The sequence below is a fragment of the Hypanus sabinus genome, chromosome 1 (genome assembly GCF_030144855.1).
Source record: "Hypanus sabinus isolate sHypSab1 chromosome 1, sHypSab1.hap1, whole genome shotgun sequence".
In the NCBI taxonomy this organism is placed as follows: Eukaryota; Metazoa; Chordata; class Chondrichthyes; order Myliobatiformes; family Dasyatidae; genus Hypanus; species Hypanus sabinus.
In genome coordinates, this window is record NC_082706.1 from 45062513 (window position 1) to 45081175 (window position 18663).

General features: G+C 47.9%; 2 protein-coding genes across 2 annotated transcripts in view; both read right to left on the reverse strand.

Annotated features, from left to right (window-relative positions):
* The window catches only part of LOC132383579 (sialic acid-binding Ig-like lectin 8), a 101088-nt gene extending 97530 nt beyond the window's left edge, over window positions 1–3558 (reverse strand). The window contains exon 1 of the mRNA XM_059958199.1: window positions 3530–3558. The gene's annotated coding sequence lies outside the window, so the exon portion shown is untranslated. The remainder of the gene's footprint in view (window positions 1–3529) is intronic.
* Window positions 1–18663, reverse strand: part of LOC132399117 (sialic acid-binding Ig-like lectin 10) — a 740957-nt gene that overhangs the window by 582691 nt on the left and 139603 nt on the right. The window lies entirely within an intron of this gene.

Sequence of the window (18663 nt, forward strand, 5' to 3'; positions counted from 1 at the left end):
ATACAGCTACTCAAACACTTTGACACTCCCTTAGTCCTGTCCCTCTGACAGTGTGACACTCCCTCAGTACTGTCATTCTGACAATGTGACACTCCCTCATTTCAGTCCGTCTGACAATCTGAAACTCCCTCAGTACAGTCCCTCCGACAGTGTCACACTCCCTCAGTAATGTCCCTCTGACAGTATGACACACCCACAGTACTGTCCCTATGACAGTGTGACATTCCCTCAATACAGTACATCTGACAGTGTGATAATACGTCCGTACTGTCCCTCAAACGTTGTGACTCTCCCTCAGTACTGTCTCTCCGACAGTCTAACTCTCCCTTAGTACTGTCCCCATGACAGTTTGACACTCCCTGAGTACTTTCCCTCTGACAGTGTGACACGCCGTCTGTACAGTCCCTCTAACAGTTTGTCTCTCCCTCAGAACTATCCCTCCGACAGTGTCACTCTCCCTCAGTACTGAACCTTTGACAGGCTGGCATTCCCTCAGTACCGTTCCTCTGACAGTGTGACACTCCCTCAATACTGTCCCACTGAGAGTGTGACACTGCCTCAGTACTGTCTCTCTGAATCTCTGACACTCCCTCAATACAGCCCCCCAAACACTTTGACATTCCCTCAGTTCTGTCCCTCTGACAGTGTGACACTCCCTCAGTCCTGTTCCTCTGTCAGTGTGACACTCCTCAGTACTGTCCCTCTGACAGTGTGACACTCACTCTGGACTATCCCTCTGACCAAATGACACTCCCTCAGTACTATCCCTCTTGCATTGTGACAATCCCTCAGTAATCTCCCTCTGACTGTGTTACAGTCTCTCAATACCATCGCAGTATCTGTGTGTGATTTCCTCATTTGCTTCACTCAAGTAATATTTTTTGTTCCCTGTCACTGCTCTTCTGAATTACAAAGCTCATTACATGAGCAGCATGCACGGTAGGTTGATCTGACTCGAAGGACTGAGCTATGCCGACAGGTTGTGTATTTTGCAATTTATTCTTTGGAGCCAAGGAGGATGTGGGGTGTCTTCTAGAGGTGCATAAAATCGTCAGTGTCAGAATCATTGTCACAGGGGGCAAGAGGCTGGACCCAAGTGCAAGACAGAGGCACTGAATTACTAGGGGCAGGGCAGGGATAACTAAAGGATAGAACCAGATGGAGAGACCACAGCGTGCAAAAGAGACAGGTCATGCTCGGTAATCCTGTGGTTCAGAGAGAGTTCGTGGCAGGGCTGGATACAGGAGTCCGTGGTTTGGCAGGGCAGGCCCCTTGGCGGCCGCATAGTCCCTGGGCAGGGCCGCCTCACAGCCAGGAACACAGAAGCCCGGGCAAGACACAGAACACCTGGGCAGGTCAGGTGCAACCCATAGGGAGCAAGGGGCACAGGGTTGGAAACATTCTCCTGGGCAGGAACACAAAGGCCCAGGCAATACACAGTACACCTGGCCAAGTAGCAGGCACAACCCATCAGAGGTGAGGGATAGGAATGATACAGAGTCCCCCCGCCGGGTAACAGCAGTCCAGCCTGCTACCCAACAGAGGCAAGGGATCAGAAGGAAACTTGGTCAAGGGTGACTCCAAGGCGGACTCACAGACCTTGTGGATGAAGCCATGGGCCCTCCAAGCCAGGACAACAGGGACAAACAGAGCCGATTGAACAAAACACCTCAGAACATGGCAAACCAGATCATACAGCACAACCAGAAAAACAGGTTCACAGGAAGCCAACCACTGAACTGGGCTCGGTCCCAGATTCCCTTATATCCACCAGCCACTGATAGGCACCAGGTGCACATTCTTAGGCCAAGCTGATCGTGTTTGGCTTAAGGGTGACAGGTGGGACTGCTGCAAGATGCTGAGTCCAGAGTTTGCGGAACGGATCAAGACCCGGAATGTGGACTTCAGTCTGGACGATAACAATCATGAGAGGATGAATGCACCCAGTCTTTTACCGGGACTGCTGAATTAAGAACCAGAAGGCTCCTGTTTAGGTATAATGGAACATGGAGAGACAGGTTTTCAGTCAGTGGGAGCTCTGTACCTGAAAAAGTTCATGAGGCAATACAACTACATTTAAAATACAGTTAGACAGATACATGGATCAGAAAGTTTTCAAAGGATATGGGGAAATGCTGGCAAATGGGACAGGCATAGTTGGCATGCATTGGATGGGCTGAAGGGCCTGTTCCGGTGCTGTTTGACTCGACCATCATTCGACAGTGTGACACTCTTTGAGCACTGACTCTGCGGTGGTTTGTCTGATGTGCGACACAGTCCACTGAGGTACGGTGGCATCGTGGTTAGCACAACAATTTACAGTACCAGTGACCAGGGTTCCATTCCCACTGCTCTCTGGAAGAAGTTTGTACATTCTGTGTGGCTTCCTCATACATCCAAGGACACACTGACTGGCAGGTTAATTGGTCATTCTAAACAGAAGAAAGGGGAGAAAGAGGGGCATCGGAGGCACAAGAAGAGAATGGGTGAGAGGGGAGCCAGAATAGTTAATGGGTAGAGAGAGCAGGGGTAAGGGAGAGAAAATACTGGAGTGTGAGGTTACCCAGATGGATATGAGGTGTGGCTCTTTCAACCTGATTTTGGCCTCATTGTGACAGTAGAGGTGGCCATGGACAGACATGTCAGAATGGGAATGGACATTGAACTGGGTCACCGATGGAGGATCTGACTTTTGCTGTGGATGGAGCGAATATGTTCAACAGAACAGTCCCTCAATCTGTGTCAGGTCTCACTGATGTAGAGCAGTCCAGACCGAGAGCATCGAATACAGTCGATGACCCTGACAGAACCTCAAGTGAAGTGTGAGAAGTGTGGTGAAGAGCATGAAAGGAATATTTGGGGCTTTGAATGATTGAGAGGAAGGAGATCGAGGAGTAGGTGGGAGTAGGGCAGGTGTAGCATCTGCCCCTCCATCCTCCATCTTATTCTGGCTCCTGCCCCCTTTTTTCCCAATCCTGTTGAAGGGTCTCGACCCAACCACTCTCTGTTTATTCCTGTTTATTAGGAACATAGGTGGTTGGGATGGTGACGGAGGCTACAGTATATTTCCCTTCATGGGTCAGTGTTCACAGTATCAGAGTTGGGATGATGTGTTGCAATGTTACAAGCCTCCGGTCAGACTGCACTCGGAGAAGGTGCCAACGAGGGGTTTCAAAGGGGTTCTGAGAGGAAATTACTTTCTGCCGGTTTAGTTTTGAATGAATTGTCAGAGGTGCCCCAGGCAGATACATTCAGCATGCGTAAGAGGCATTGGAACAGGCACGAATGGGCAGGAACAGAAGGATACAGACAAAAAGCAGACGAGACAGCAGGAGTGTGGAGGGCTGGAGAGCCCATAGCTGTCCTGGATAAAGCCGAGAATTGAGAACCACAACCAAGTCCACCAATGATCGGACACTGTACAGCATCCCACCGCCACTAAACAGGACGTAGAACCTCAAAAATTGCATCAATGATCAGACTCTGTACAATACTTGCCAGAGTTGGCTAGAAGCATGCAAATACATACCCAGGATCCGTCCACTGCTCGTCTCCAGAGTAAATCAGACAGACATTTCAGGGGTCACTGCCCTCTCCTGCCGAAGCTGCACTGTCTGAATAAAATTGTTGAAGAGAATACTTAAATCAGGAAAGGGAAACAAAATGAGGAAGTATTCACAAATGATTAACCCATTCAATCCAACAGTGACATTATTTTTGCTTAGCCTAGGGACTGCTGCACTGTGGGATAGGACTCTCAGACAGAGCCCTCCCTCTCTCTGTAACCCCACTCTGGACCACACACCCCTCCCTCTCTCTGTAACCCCACTTGGGACCACACACCCCTCCTTGTCTCTGCAACCTGACCCCCTCTGGACCGGTTGTCTCATTCAAATTTCAGAGTCTCTTGATCGATAAATAGGGATGATGAGGGGAATCCAGCTGATCGTTTCGAAAGGCAAATGATGCGAGACCACGTCAGGATTGAAGGTGCAGCCCAGATAGGTTAATTGGCCATTTTAAACCGTTCCGACTGAACAGCTATTCAGTACAGTCTGAGAGGAACTGACGGGAATTTACGAATAGATTGTGCGTGTTGGGATCACCCCATAAGGAGATACGGAATAGTAAACAGTCTGGACAGGGAGTTTGCAGAGCAACAGAAAAGAATTAAACATGAAAATGTTATTTTTCAGAATGAATGGAAGTACAGAGTGGATCTGATCACTGAACTGTTCCCAAACCTATAGACTCACTTTCAAGGACTTTTCATCTCATGTTCTCGATATTCATTCCTTTCTTTCTCTTTTCTATTTGCACAGTTTGTTCTTTTTGCACATTAGCTTATTGTCCGTCCTTTAGGGTGTGGTCTTTCATTGATTCCATTGTGCTTCTTGGGTTAACTGTGTATGCCTGCAAGAAATTCATTCTCAGTTTTGCCTCTGTTGACACATGGATGCTTTGAGAATAAATTTATTTCAGCTTTGCACTTTTGATGTGCTTTCCCTTTCTGAATATGTTAATGACTGGAAATTTTGACAGAGTTTCCAAGCTGACAGATGAACTGAACTTGGAGAAGGGGTGGATCGAGAGGAGGACCATGGGAGAATTCAAGGAGATAAGTATAGGACAGGGAGGTAGCAGAGAAGGGACAGGTTTTGGTTTTCACTGAGAAAGGAGATGTGTTAAATGCAGGGAGGAAGAAAGGAAAGAGGATGTATTTCCGCATGCAGTACTAGAAAGAAGAAAGACTTGGGGTAATTGTGCTTAGTTCATCACAGGGAGCAAGGCAGGTGAAGAAGTGATTAGAGAAATGTTTTGAATAGTGGCAGAAGCTAGAGATCATTTTAACCAGAGGGTGGTGAATCTGTGTAATTCATTACCCCAGATGGCCGTGTGGTCCAAGTCTAAGGAAACATTTAAAGCAGAGATTGATAAGTTCCTGATTGTCAGAGTGCCAATTGTTATGGGAAGCCGACAGGAGAATCAGGTTGAGAGAGATAATAAATCAGTCACGATGGAATTGCGGCGCAGACTCAATGGGCCGAATGGCCTATTTCTGCTTCTCTGCCTTATGGACTTATGGCCGCAACGAAACATTCTGGAAGCCTAGTGCAGGGGTTCCAAACCTTTTTATGCCGTGGACCCCGACCATTAACCAAGGGTCCACAGACCCCAGGTTAGGGACCGTTGTTTGAATGTTTAGTCTGGTCATCATATTTTGGGAAAAGGTTAGTTTGTCGGTAGAGATAAATTGAAATGAATCCAGGTTCAGGGAGTTCACTTCAGCATGTTGACTGGTGAATGATTCTGAAGGTCTCTTGTGATGAGGGTGGAGAATTGGAAAAACAAATGCAAAGAACTAGATACAAGACTCAACTGTCCTCAGTGCACTCAACTGCACACCCTCCAGCACACTCATACATCAAACCACTGGTTACAGGTCAGCAGGGATAAGCAATAATTTTAAGCTTCACAACTTTGGGTTTAGTTTCATCATGAACTTCCTTCTCTATTTGAATCATAGAAAGCATGTTGACCGGATGCATCACGGCGTGGTACAGTAACCGATCTGTCTGTGACCGCAAGAAACTTCACATCACAGAAACAAGTCTCCCCTCCATGGCCTCTGCCTACACTTCCTGCTGCCTGAGTAAAGCAGCCAACATTGTCCAAAACCCCACACACCCCGGACACTCTCACCTCTACCCTCTCCCATCAAGTCTAGTGAAGTTGATTGTCATTTAATTATATAAATATTTACCATCAAACCATCCGATGTTTCTCTGGACCAAGGTGTAAAGCACAGTAGGACACATAACATACATGTACAGTAACTTAAAGGATAAAATCTATCGAGGAATTAAGAATAAATAAACAAAGTATCTTTCACAAATTAAATATTATAAGGCACTGACTGATTTGACAGTGTTACTTTGAATACCATATGACAGGGACTTCAGCAGCCTCTCTGTACTCCAACTCATCATCGCTGCTGATGAGGCCAACCAATGTTGTGTCATCTGCAAACTAGCAGACGCGGTTTGAGTCACGGGTCAGGAGTGTGAATTCCAGAGCTCTGGGCATACAGTCCTGGAGAGTCCTCGTGCTCAGTGTAATAGCACTAGAGATATTATTGCCTTCTCGGACTGACTGTGGCCTTTGCGTTAATAAGTCCAGGATCCAGTTAAAGAGGCGGGTGTTAAGACCTGCTGAAAATAGTTTCCCCACTATTTCCTGCGGTACGATGGAGTTTAATGCCCAACTGAAGTTTACAAGTTCAGCCTCACATATAAGACCTCCATCTTCCAATTGGGACAGCACAGAGTGGAGGACAGAGGTCACTTATCGGCGGTGGATCAATTGAAGTGATATTCTAATTAGAAAGGGTGTAATGTGGCCGGAAATAATGCTTGAATGCGTTCCATAATCAGGAACTCCAAGCATTTCACATTCAGTCTGTTGAGGAGTGGGGTGTCCTGGTCTCTGACCCGGAGAGTAGACTTGTGATTTGTAGTCGTCTGCATTCCATAAAATCATATACCGTAGGTCATAGGAGCAGAATTAGGCCATTTGGCTCAGTGAACCTGCTTCACCAATCAATCATGGCCGATCCTCCTTTCCCTTCCTCAGCCCCACTTCCCGAACTTCTCCCTGTAACCTTTGATGGCGAGCCCAATCAGGAAGCTATCAAACTCTGCGTTAAATGCACCCAATGACCTTCTCTCCAAAGCTGCCTGCGGTAACAAAATCTACTACTTCACCACCAACAGGCAAATGAAATTCCTCCACATCAATGTTTTAAATGAATGTCTCTCTATCCTGATGTTGTGCCCTTTTGTCCTAGACTCCCCCATCATGGGAAACATCCTTTCCACAGCTACTCTGCCTGAGGTATTTAACATTCGATATGTTTCAATGAGGTCCCCCCTCATCTTACAAAAAATTGAGTATAGACCGACAGCTATCAAATGTTAATACATAATAACCCTTTCATTCTCAGAATCAAACTTGTCAAACTCGTCCCTAATAACAGCGCATCTTTTCATAGATGAGTAGCACAAAGTGTTCACAATGCTGAAGTTCTGACCCTCCCTGAGTACAATCACTCAGACAGAGACACTCCCTCAGTACAGTCACTCTGACAGTGTGACACTCGCTCAGTACTGACCCTCTGACAGTGTGACACTCCCTCAATACTGCCCCTCTGACAGTGTGACACTCCCTCAATACTGTCCCTCTGACAGTGCGAAAATCCCTCAGTAACATCTCTCAGACTGTGTAACACACCACCAGTACCATCCCTCAGCCAGTGTGACAGTTCTTCAGTACTGTCCCTCTGACTGAGTGACAACCCATCAGTACTGCCCTTCTGACAGTCTGACACTCCTTCTGTACTATACCTCTGACCTTGTGACGCTCACTCAACACTGCCACTTTATTAAGAAAATGTCAACACTTTATTTACAACACTTCCTCAGTACTTCTCCATTTTTTTACAAAATTATGAAGATCATTTACATCACATATTCACAAGGTTCAGTCAGTCAATATTTACTAGACAGTAATTACACTCAAATTAAAATGTGGCCATTGCTGTCTATAAAACAGTCAATATCGCAGATGGTAGACAGCTCACGAAGTCTCAAATGGACAGTGTGCCACTCCCAATACTGTCCCTCTGACTGTGTGACTCTCCCTCAGTACTGTACCTCTGACTGTGTGACAGGCCTTCTGTAATGTCCCTCTGAAAGTGTGACACTCCCTCAGTACTGCCTCTGATAGTGCGACACTCTCTCAGTACTGTCCCTCTGACAGTGTGACACTCCCTCAGTACTGACACTCTGATCGAGTGACACTCCCTCATTACTGTCCCTCTGTCAGTGTGACGCTCGCTCAGTACAGTCCCTCTGACAGTGTCTCATCCTCAGGACAGTCCAAATCACACTGTGACACTCCCTCAGTACAGACACTCTGACTGTGCGGAACACATCCAGTACTGCCCCTGACAGTGTGACACTCACTCAGTACTGTCCCTCTGATAGTGTGGCACTCCCTCATTACTGACCCTCTGACCATCTGCAACACCTTCAGTACTGCCCCTGACAGTGTGACAACCCATCAGTACTGTCCGGCTGACAGAGTGACACTCCGTCGGTACTGTCCCTCTGACAGTGTAAAACTCCCTCAGTACCATCCCTCAGACTGTGTAACAAGCCCTCAGTATTGTCCCTCCGACAAAGTGACAACCTATCAGTACAGTCCTTCTGACTGTCTGACAATCCCTCAGTACTGTCCCTCTTACAGAGTGACAACCCATCAGTACTGTCCGTCTGACACAGTGACACTCACTCAGTATTGTCTCTCTGACAGTGTGCACTCCCTCAGTACTGTCCACAGATAGTGTGACACTCTCTCAGTACTTTCCCTCTGACAGAGAGACAACCCATCAGTACTGTCCGGCTGACAGAGTGACACTCCCTTAGTACTGTCCCTCTTACAGTGTGACACTAACTCAGTACTGTCCCTCTGACAGTGTGCACTCCGTCAGTACTGCCCCTCTGACAGTGTGACACTCCCTCAGTATTGTCCCTCTGATTGTGTGACACTCCCTCAGTACTGTTCCGCTGACAGTGTGACGCCGCAGTACTTTCCATCTGACAGTGTCAATCGCTCAGTACAGTCCCGCTGACAATGTGACTCTCCCACAGTACTGACACTCTGATCGAGTGCCACTCCCTCATTACTATCCCTCTGTCAGTGTGATGCTCGCTCAGTACTATCCCTCTGACAGTGCCTCTCCCTCAGTATTGTCCATATGACACTGTGATTCTCCCTCAGTACAGACACTCTGACCGTGCGGAACACATCCAGTACTGCCCCGGACAGTGTGACGCTCACTCAGTACTGTCCCTCTGATAGTGTGACACTCCCTCAGTACTGACCCTCTGACTGTGTGGAACACCTTCGGTACTGCCCCTGACAGTGTGTCAACTCATCAGTACAGTCCGGCTGACAGACTGACACTCCCTCCGTACTGTCCCTCTGACAGTGTGAAAATCCCTCAGTAACATCTCTCAGACTGTGTGACACCCCATCTGTACAATCCCTCAGACAGTCTGACACTCCCTCAGTACTGTCCCTCTGACAGAGTGACTACCCATCAGTACTGTCCGTTTGACAGAGCGCCACTCGCTCAGTATTGTCTCTCTGAGAGTGTGACATTCCTTCACTACTGTCAATCTGACCTTGTGACTCTCCCTCAAGACTGCCACTTTATTAAGAAAATGTCAACAGTTTATTTACAACACTTCCTTAGTACTTCCCCATTTTTAACAAAATTATGAAGATCATTTACATTACATATTCACAAGGTTCAGCCTGTCAATATTTACTAGTCAGTACTTATACTCAAATTAAAATGTGGCCATTGCTGTCTATAAAAAAAAATCAAAGACTCAGACAGTGGACAGCTCATGAAGTATCATATGGACAGTGTGCCACTCCCAATACTGTCCCTCTGAAATTGTGACACTCCCTCAGTAGTCTCCGTCTGACTGTGTGACTCTCCCTCAGTACTGTACCTCTGACTGAGTGACAGGCCCTCAATTCTGTCCCTGTGAAAATGTGACAAACCGTCTGTACTGTCCCTTTGACAGTTTGACACTCCCTCATTACTGTCCCTTTGACAGTGTGACACTCCCTCAGTAAGGTTCCTTTGACAGTATGACACTCCCACATTATTGTCTCTCGGACAGTGTGACACTCCCCCTGCACTGTTCCTCTGACAGTGTGACGCCGCCTCAGCACTGTCCATCTGACAGTGTTACACTCCCTCATACTGTCCCTTTTTCAGTGTGACACTCCCTCAGTACGGTACCTTTGACAGTATGACACTCCCACATTATTGTCCCTCTGACAGAGTGACTCTTTCCCTGTACTGTTCCTCTGACAGTGTGACGCTCGCTCAGTACAGTCACTCTGACAATGTCTCACCCTCAGTACCGTCCATATGAAACTGTGGCACTCCCTCAGTACAGACCTTCTGACCGTGTTGAACACATCCAGTACTGCCCCTGACAGTGTGACAACTCATTAGTACTGTCCGGCTGACAGAGTGACACTAACTCAGTACTGTCCCTCTGCCAGTGTGCACTCCGTCAGTACTGTCCCTCTGACACTGTGACACTCCCTCTGTACTGTCCTCTGATCGTGTGTCTCTCTCTCAGTACGGTCCCTCTGATAATGTGACAATCCCTCAGTACTGACCCTCCGACCGTGTGGAACACTTTCAGAACTGCCCCTGATAGTGTGACAACCCAGCAGTACTGTCCGGCCGACAGAGTGACACTCCCTCCGTACTGTGCCTCTGACTGTGTGAATATCCTTCAGTAACATCTCTCAGACTGTGTGACACCCCATCAGTTCAATCCCTCAGACAGTGTGACAGTCCCTCAGTATTGTCCCTCTGACAGAGTGACAACATATCAGTACTGTCCTTCTGACAGTCTGACACTCCCTCAGTACTGTCCCTCTGACAGAGTGACAACCCATCAGTACTTTCCGTCTGACAGAGTAACACACCTTCAGTATTGTCTCACGATAGTTTGACACTCCTTCACAACTGTCACTCTAACCTTGTGACTCTCCCTCAACACTGCCACTTTATTAAGAAAATGTCAACAGTTTATTTACAACAGTTTCTCAGTACTTCCCCATTTTTAACAAAATTATGAAGATCATTTACTTCACATATTCACAAGGTTCAGTCGGTCAATATTAACCAGACAGTAATTATAATCTAATTAAAATGTGGCCATTGCTGTCTATAAAAAAAATCAAAGTCTCAGACAGTGGACACCTCATGAAGTATCATATGGACAGTGTGCCACTCCCAATACTGTCCCCCTGAAATTGTGACACTCCCTCAGTAGTCTCCGTCTGACTGTGTGACTCTCCCTCAGTACTGTACCTCTGACTGAGTGACAGGCCCTCAATACTGTCCCTGTGAAAGTGTGACAAACCGTCTGTACTGTACCTCTGACAGTTTGACACTCCTTCAGTACTGCGCCTCTGACAGTATGACACTCCCACATTACTGTCCCTTTGACAGTGTGACACTCCCTCAGTACAGCTCCTCTGATAGTATGACTCTCCCTCATTACTGTCCCTCTGACTGTGTGACACTCCCTCATACTGTCTCTTTGACAGTGTGACACTCCCTCAGTACAACGCCTCTGACAGTATGACTCTCGCTCATTACTGTCCCTCTGACTGTGTGACACTCTCTCATACTGTCTCTTTGACAGTGTGACACTCCCTCAGTACTGTCCCTCTGACAGTGTGAAAATCCCTTAGTAACATCTCTCAGAGGGTGCGACACCCCATCAGTACAATCCCTCAGACAGTGTGACAGTCCCTCAGTACTGTCCCTCTTTCAGAGTGACAACCTATCAGTACTCTCCTTCTGACAGTCTGAGACTCCCTCAGTATTGTCCCTCTGACAGAGTGACAACCCATCAGTACTGTCCGGCTGACAGAGTGACACTCCCTCAGTACTGTCCCTCTTACAGTGTGACACTAACTCAGTACTGTCCCTCTGACAGTGTGATGCTCGCTCAGTACAGACACTCTGACCGTGCGGAACACATCCAGTACTGCCCCGGACAGTGTGACGGTCATTCAGTACTGTCCCTCTGACAGAGTGACAACCCATCAGTACTGTCCTTGTGACAGAGTGACACTCCCTCAGTATTGTCTCTCTGACAGTGTGACACTCCCTCATACTGTCTCTTTGGCAGTGTGACACTCCCTCAGTACGCTGCCTTTGACAGTATGACACTCCCACATTATTGTCCCTCGGACAGTCTGACACTCCCCCTGCACTGTTCCTCTGACAGTGTGACGCCGCAGTACTGTCCATCTGACAGTGTCAATCGCTCAGAACTGTCCCACTGACAGTTTGACTCTCCCTCAGTACTGACACTCTGACCGTGTAACACTCACTCATTACTGTCCCTCTGACAGTGTGACGCTCGCTCAGTACAATCCGTCTGACTGTGTCTCACCCTCAGTACCGTCCATATGAAACTGTGGCACTCCCTCAGTACAGACCCTCTGACCGTGTGGAACACATGCAGTACTGCCCCGGACAGTGTGACTACCCATCAGTACTGTCCGGCTGACACAGTGACACTCCCTCCGTACTGTCCCTCTGACAGTGTGAAAATCCTTCAGTAACTTCTCTCAGACTGTGTGTCACCCCATCAGAACAAACCCATCAGACAGTGTGACAGTCCCTCTGTACTGTCCCTCTGACTGAGGGACAACCCATCAGTACTGTCCGTCTGGCAGAGTGACATCCCATTAGTACTGTTCTTCTGACAGTCTGACACTCCCTCAGTGCTGAGCCTCTGACAGTATGACTCTCCCTCATTACTGTCCATCTGACAGTGTGACACTCCCTCATACTGTCTCTTTGACAGTGTGACACTCCCTCAGTACAGCGCCTCTGACAGTATGACTCTCCCTCATTACTGTCCATCTGACAGTGTGACAATCCCTCATACTGTCCCTCTGACAGTGTGACACTCCCTCATACTGTCCCTTTGACAGTGTGACACTCTCTAGTATGGTGCCTTTGACAATATGACACTCCCACATTATTGACCCTCGGTCAGTGTGACACTCCCCCTGCACTGTTCCTCTGACAGTGTGACGCCCGCTCAGTACCATCCCTCAGACTGTGTGACAAGCCCTCAGTACTGTCCCTCCGACAAAGTGACAACCCATCAGTACAGTTCTTCTGACTGTCTGACAATCCATCAGTACTGTCCCTCTTACAGAATGACAACACATCAGTACTGTCCGTCTGACGCAGTGACACTCTCTCAGTATTGTCTCTCTGACGGTGTGCGTTCTGTCAGTAACGGCCCTCTGACACTGTGACACTCCCTCAGTACTGTCCACAGATAGTGTGACACTCTCTCATTACTTTCCCACTGACAGAGAGACAACACATCAGTACTGTCCGGCTGACAGTGTGACACACCCTCAGTACTGTCCCTCTTACAGTGTGACACTAACTCAGTACTGTCCCTCTGACAGTGTGCACTCCGACAGTACTGTCCCTCTGACAGTGTGACACTCCCTCAGTATTTTCCGTCTGATAGTGTGACACTCCCTCAGTACTGTTCCTCTGACAGTGTGACGCCGCAGTACTGTCTATCTGACAGTGTCAATCGCTCAGTACAGTCCCGCTGACAATGTGACTCTCCCGCAGTACTGACACTCTGATCGAGTGCCACTCCCTCATTACTATCCCTCTGTCAGTGTGATGCTCGCTCAGTACAGTCCCTCTGACTGTGTCTCACCCTCAGTACCGTCCATATCACACTGTGATACTCCCTCAGTACAGACACTCTGACCGTGCGGAACACATCCAGTACTGCCCCGGACAGTGTGACGCTCACTCAGTACTGTCCCTCTGATAGTGTGACACTCCCTCAGTACTGACCCTCTGACTGTGTGGAACACCTTCGGTACTGCCCCTGCCAGTGTGTCAACCCATCAGTACTGTCCGGCTGACAGACTGACACTCCCTCCGTACTGTCCCTCTGACATAGTGACTGCCCATCAGTACTGTCCGTCTGACAGAGCGCCACTCCCTCAGTATTGTCTCTCTGAGAGTGTGACACTCCTTCACTACTGTCAATCTGACCTTGTGACCTGTGACCTCAAGACTGCCACTTTATTAAGAAAATGTCAACAGTTTATTTACAACACTTCCTTAGTACTTCCCCATTTTTAACAAAATTATGAAGATCATTTACATTACATATTCACAAGGTTCAGCCTGTCAATATTTACTAGTCAGTACTTATACTCAAATTAAAATGTGGCCATTGCTGTCTATAAAAAAAATCAATGTCTCAGACAGTGGACACCTCATGAAGTATCATATGGACAGTGTGCCACTCCCAATACTGTCCCCCTGAAATTGTGACACTCCCTCAGTAGTCTCCGTCTGACTGTGTGACTCTCCCTCAGTACTGTACCTCTGACTGAGTGACAGGCCCTCAATACTGTCCCTGTGAAAGTGTGACAAACCGTCTGTACTGTACCTCTGACAGTTTGACACTCCTTCAGTACTGCGCCTCTGACAGTATGACACTCCCACATTACTGTCCCTTTGACAGTGTGACACTCCCTCAGTACAGCTCCTCTGACAGTATGACTCTCGCTCATTACTGTCCCTCTGACTGTGTGACACTCTCTCGTACTGTCTCTTTGACAGTGTGACACTCCCTCAGTACTGTCCCTCTGACAGTGTGAAAATCCCTTAGTAACATCTCTCAGAGGGTGCGACACCCCATCAGTACAATCCCTCAGACAGTGTGACAGTCCCTCAGTACTGTCCCTCTTTCAGAGTGACAACCTATCAGTACTCTCCTTCTGACAGTCTGTGACTCCCTCAGTATTGTCCCTCTGACAGAGTGACAACCCATCAGTACTGTCCGGCTGACAGAGTGACACTCCCTCAGTACTGTCCCTCTTACAGTGTGACACTAACTCAGTACTGTCCCTCTGACAGTGTGATGCTCGCTCAGTACAGTCCCTCTGACTGTGTCTCACCCTCAGTACCGTCCATATGACACTGTGATACAGACACTCTGACCGTGCAGAACACATCCAGTACTGCCCCGGACAGTGTGACGGTCACTCAGTACTGTCCCTCTGATAGTGTGACACTCCCTCAGTACTGACCCTCTGACTGTGTGGAACACCTTCGGTACTGCCCCTGACAGTTTGTCAACCCATCAGTACTGTCCGGCTGACAGACTGACACTCCCTCCGTACTGTCCCTCTGACAGTATGAAAATCCCTCAGTAACATCTCTCAGACTGTGTGACACCCCATCTGTACAATCCCTCAGACAGTCTGACACTCCCTCAGTACTGTCCCTCTGACAGAGTGACTGCCCATTAGTACTGTCCGTCTGACAGAGCGCCACTCCCTCAGTATTGTCTCTCTGAGAGTGTGACACTCCTTCACTACTGTCAATCTGACCTTGTGACTCTACCTCAAGACTGCCACTTTATTAAGAAAATGTCAACAGTTTATTTACAACACTTCCTTAGTACTTCCCCATTTTTAACAAAATTATGAAGATCATTTACATTACATATTCACAAGGTTCAGCCTGTCAATATTTACTAGTCAGTACTTATACTCAAATTAAAATGTGGCCATTGCTGTCTATAAAAAAAATCAATGTCTCAGACAGTGGACACCACATGAAGTATCATATGGACAGTGTGCCACTCCCAATACTGTCCCCCTGAAATTGTGACACTCCCTCAACACTGCCACTTTATTAAGAAAATGTCAACAGTTTATTTACAACACTTTCTCAGTACTTCCCCATTTTTAACAAAATTATGAAGATCATTTACATCACATATTCACAAGGTTCTGTCAGTCAATATTAACCAGACAGTAATTATAATCTAATTAAAATGTGACCATTGCTGTCTATAAAACAATCAAAATCGCTGGCGGTGGACAGCTCACGAAGTATCATTTGGACAGAGTGCCACTCCCAATACTGTCCCTCTGACATTGTGACACTCCCTCAGTCGTCTCCGTCTGACTGTGTGACTCTCCCACAGTAATCTTCCTCTGACTGTCTGACAGGACCTCAGCACTGTCCCTCTGAAAGTGTGACAAATCCTCTGTACTGTCCCTCTGACAGTGTGACACTCCCTCAGTAACATCTCTCAGACTGTGTGACACCCCATCTGTACAATCCCTCAGACAGTCTGACACTCCCTCAGTATTGTCCCTCTGACAGAGTGACAAACTATCAGTACTGTCCTTCTGACAGTCTGACACTCCCTCAGTACTGTCCCTCTGACAGAGTGACAACCCATCAGTACTCTCCGTCTGACAGAGTGGCACTCCTTCAGTATTGTCTCTCTGACAGTTTGACACTCCTTCACAACTGTCCCTCTGACCTTGTGACTCTCCCTCAACACTGCCACTTTATTAAGAAAATGTCAACAGTTTATTTACAACACTTCCTCAGTACTTCCCCATTTTTAACAAAATTTTGATGATCATTTACATCACATATTCACAAGGTTCAGTCAGTCAATAGCTACCAGACAGTAATTATAATCAAATTAAAATGTGACCATTGCGGTCTATAAAACAATCAAAATCGCTGACGGTGGACAGCTCACGAAGTATCATTCGGGCAGAGTGGAACTCCCAATACTGTCCCTCTGACATTGTGACACTCCCTCAGTCGTCTCCGTCTGACTGTGTGACTCTCCCACAGTACTCTACCTCTCACTGTCTGACAGGACCTCAGCACTGTCCCTCTGAATGTGTGACAAATCCTCTGTACTGAACCTCTGACAGTGTGACACTCCCTCAGTACAGCGCCTCTGATAATATGACCCTCCCTCATTACTGTCCCTCTGACTGTGTGACACTCCCTCAGTACAGCGCCTCTGACAGTATGACTCTGGCTCATTACTGTCACTCTGACAGTGTGACACTCCTTCAGTATTGTCCCCCTGATAGTGTGACGCCGCAGTACTGTCCATCTGACAGTGTCAATCTCAGTACAGTCCCGTTGACAATGTGACTCTCCCTCAGTACTGACACTCTGATCGAGTGACACTCCCTCATTACTGTCCCTCTGTCAGTGTGACGCTCCCTCAGTACAGTCCCTCTGATAATGTGACACTCCCTCAGTACTGACCCTCCGACCGTGTGGAACACCTTCAGTACTGCACCTGACAGTGTGACTACCCATCAGTACTGTCCGGCTGACAGACTGACACTCCCTCCGTACTGTCCCACTGGCAGTGTGAGAATCCCTCAGTAACCTCTCTCAGACTGTGAGACACCCCATCAGTACAATCCCGCAGACAGTGTGACAGTCCCTCAGTACTCTCCCTCTGACAGAGTGACAACCCATCAGTACTGTCCGTCTGACAGAGTGACACTCCCTCAGTATTGTCTCTCTGACAGTGTGACACTCCTTCACTACTGTCAATCTGACCTTGTGACTCTCCCTCAACACTGCCACTTTATTAAGAAAGTGTCAACAGTTTATTTACAACACTTCCTCAGTACTTCCCCATTTTTAACAAAATTATGCAGATCATTTACATCACATATTCACAAGGTTCAGTCAGTCAATATTTACCAGACAGTAATTATAATCAAATTAAAATGTAACCATTGCTGTCTATAAAACAATCAGTATCGCAGACGGTGGACAGCTCACGAAGTATTATATGGACAGTGTGACACTCCCAATAGTGTCCCTCTGACATTGTGACACACCCTCAGTACTGTCCTCTGATCGTGTGTCTCTCTCTCAGTACGGTCCATCTGATAATGTGACAATCCCTCAGTACTGACCCTCCGACCGTGTGGAACACCTTCAGGACTGCCCCTGTCTGTGTGACAACCCATCAGTACTGTCCGGCCGACAGAGTGACACTCCCTCCGTAATGTCCCTCTGAATGTGTGAAAATCCCTCAGTAACATCTCTCAGACTGTGTTGCACCCCATCAGTTCAATCCCTCAGACAGTGTGACAGTCCCTCAGTATTGTCCCTCTGACAGAGTGAGAACCCATCAGTACAGTCCTTCTGACTGTCTGACAATCCCTCAGTACTGTTCCTCTTACAGAGTGACAACCCATCAGTACTGTCCGTCTGACACAGTGACACTCTCTCAGTATTGTCTCTCTGACAGTGTGCACTCCGTCAGTAACGTCCCTCTGACACTGTGACACTCCCTCAGTACTGTCCACAGATAGTGTGACACTCTTTCAGTATTGTCCCCCTGATAGTGTGACACTCCTTCAGTATTGTCCCCCTGACAGTGTCAATCTCAGTACAGTCCCGTTGACAATGTGACTCTCCCTCAGTACTGACACTCTGATCGAGTGACACTCCCTCATTACTGTCCCTCTGTCAGTGTGACGCTCCCTCAGTACAGGACCTCTGACAGTGTCTCAGCCTCAGTACCGTCCATATGACACTGTGACGCTCCCTCAGTACAGACCGTCTGACCGTGCGGAACACATCCAGTACTGCCCCGGACAGTGTGACACTGACTCAGTACAGTCCCTCTGATAATGTGACACTCCCTCAGTACTGACCCTCCGACCGTGTGGAACACCTTCAGTACTGCACCTGACAGTGTGACTACCCATCAGTACTGTCCGGCTGACACAGTGACACTCCCTCCGTACTGTCCCACTGGCAGTGTGAAAATCCCTCAGTAACATCTCTCAGACTGTGTGACACCCCATCAGTACAATCCCTCAGACAGTGTGACAGTCCCTCAGTATTGTCCCGCTGACAGAGTGACAACCCATCAGTACTCTCCGTCTGACAGAGTGACACTCCTTCAGTATTGTCTCTCTGACAGTGTGACACTGACTCAGTACGGTCCCTCTGATAATGTGACACTCCCTCAGTACTGACCCTCCGATCGTGTGGAACACCTTCAGTACTGCACCTGACAGTGTGACTACCCATCAGTACTGTCCGGCTGACAGACTGACACTCCCTCCGTACTGTCCCACTGGCAGTGTGAGAATCCCTCAGTAACCTCTCTCAGACTGTGAGACACC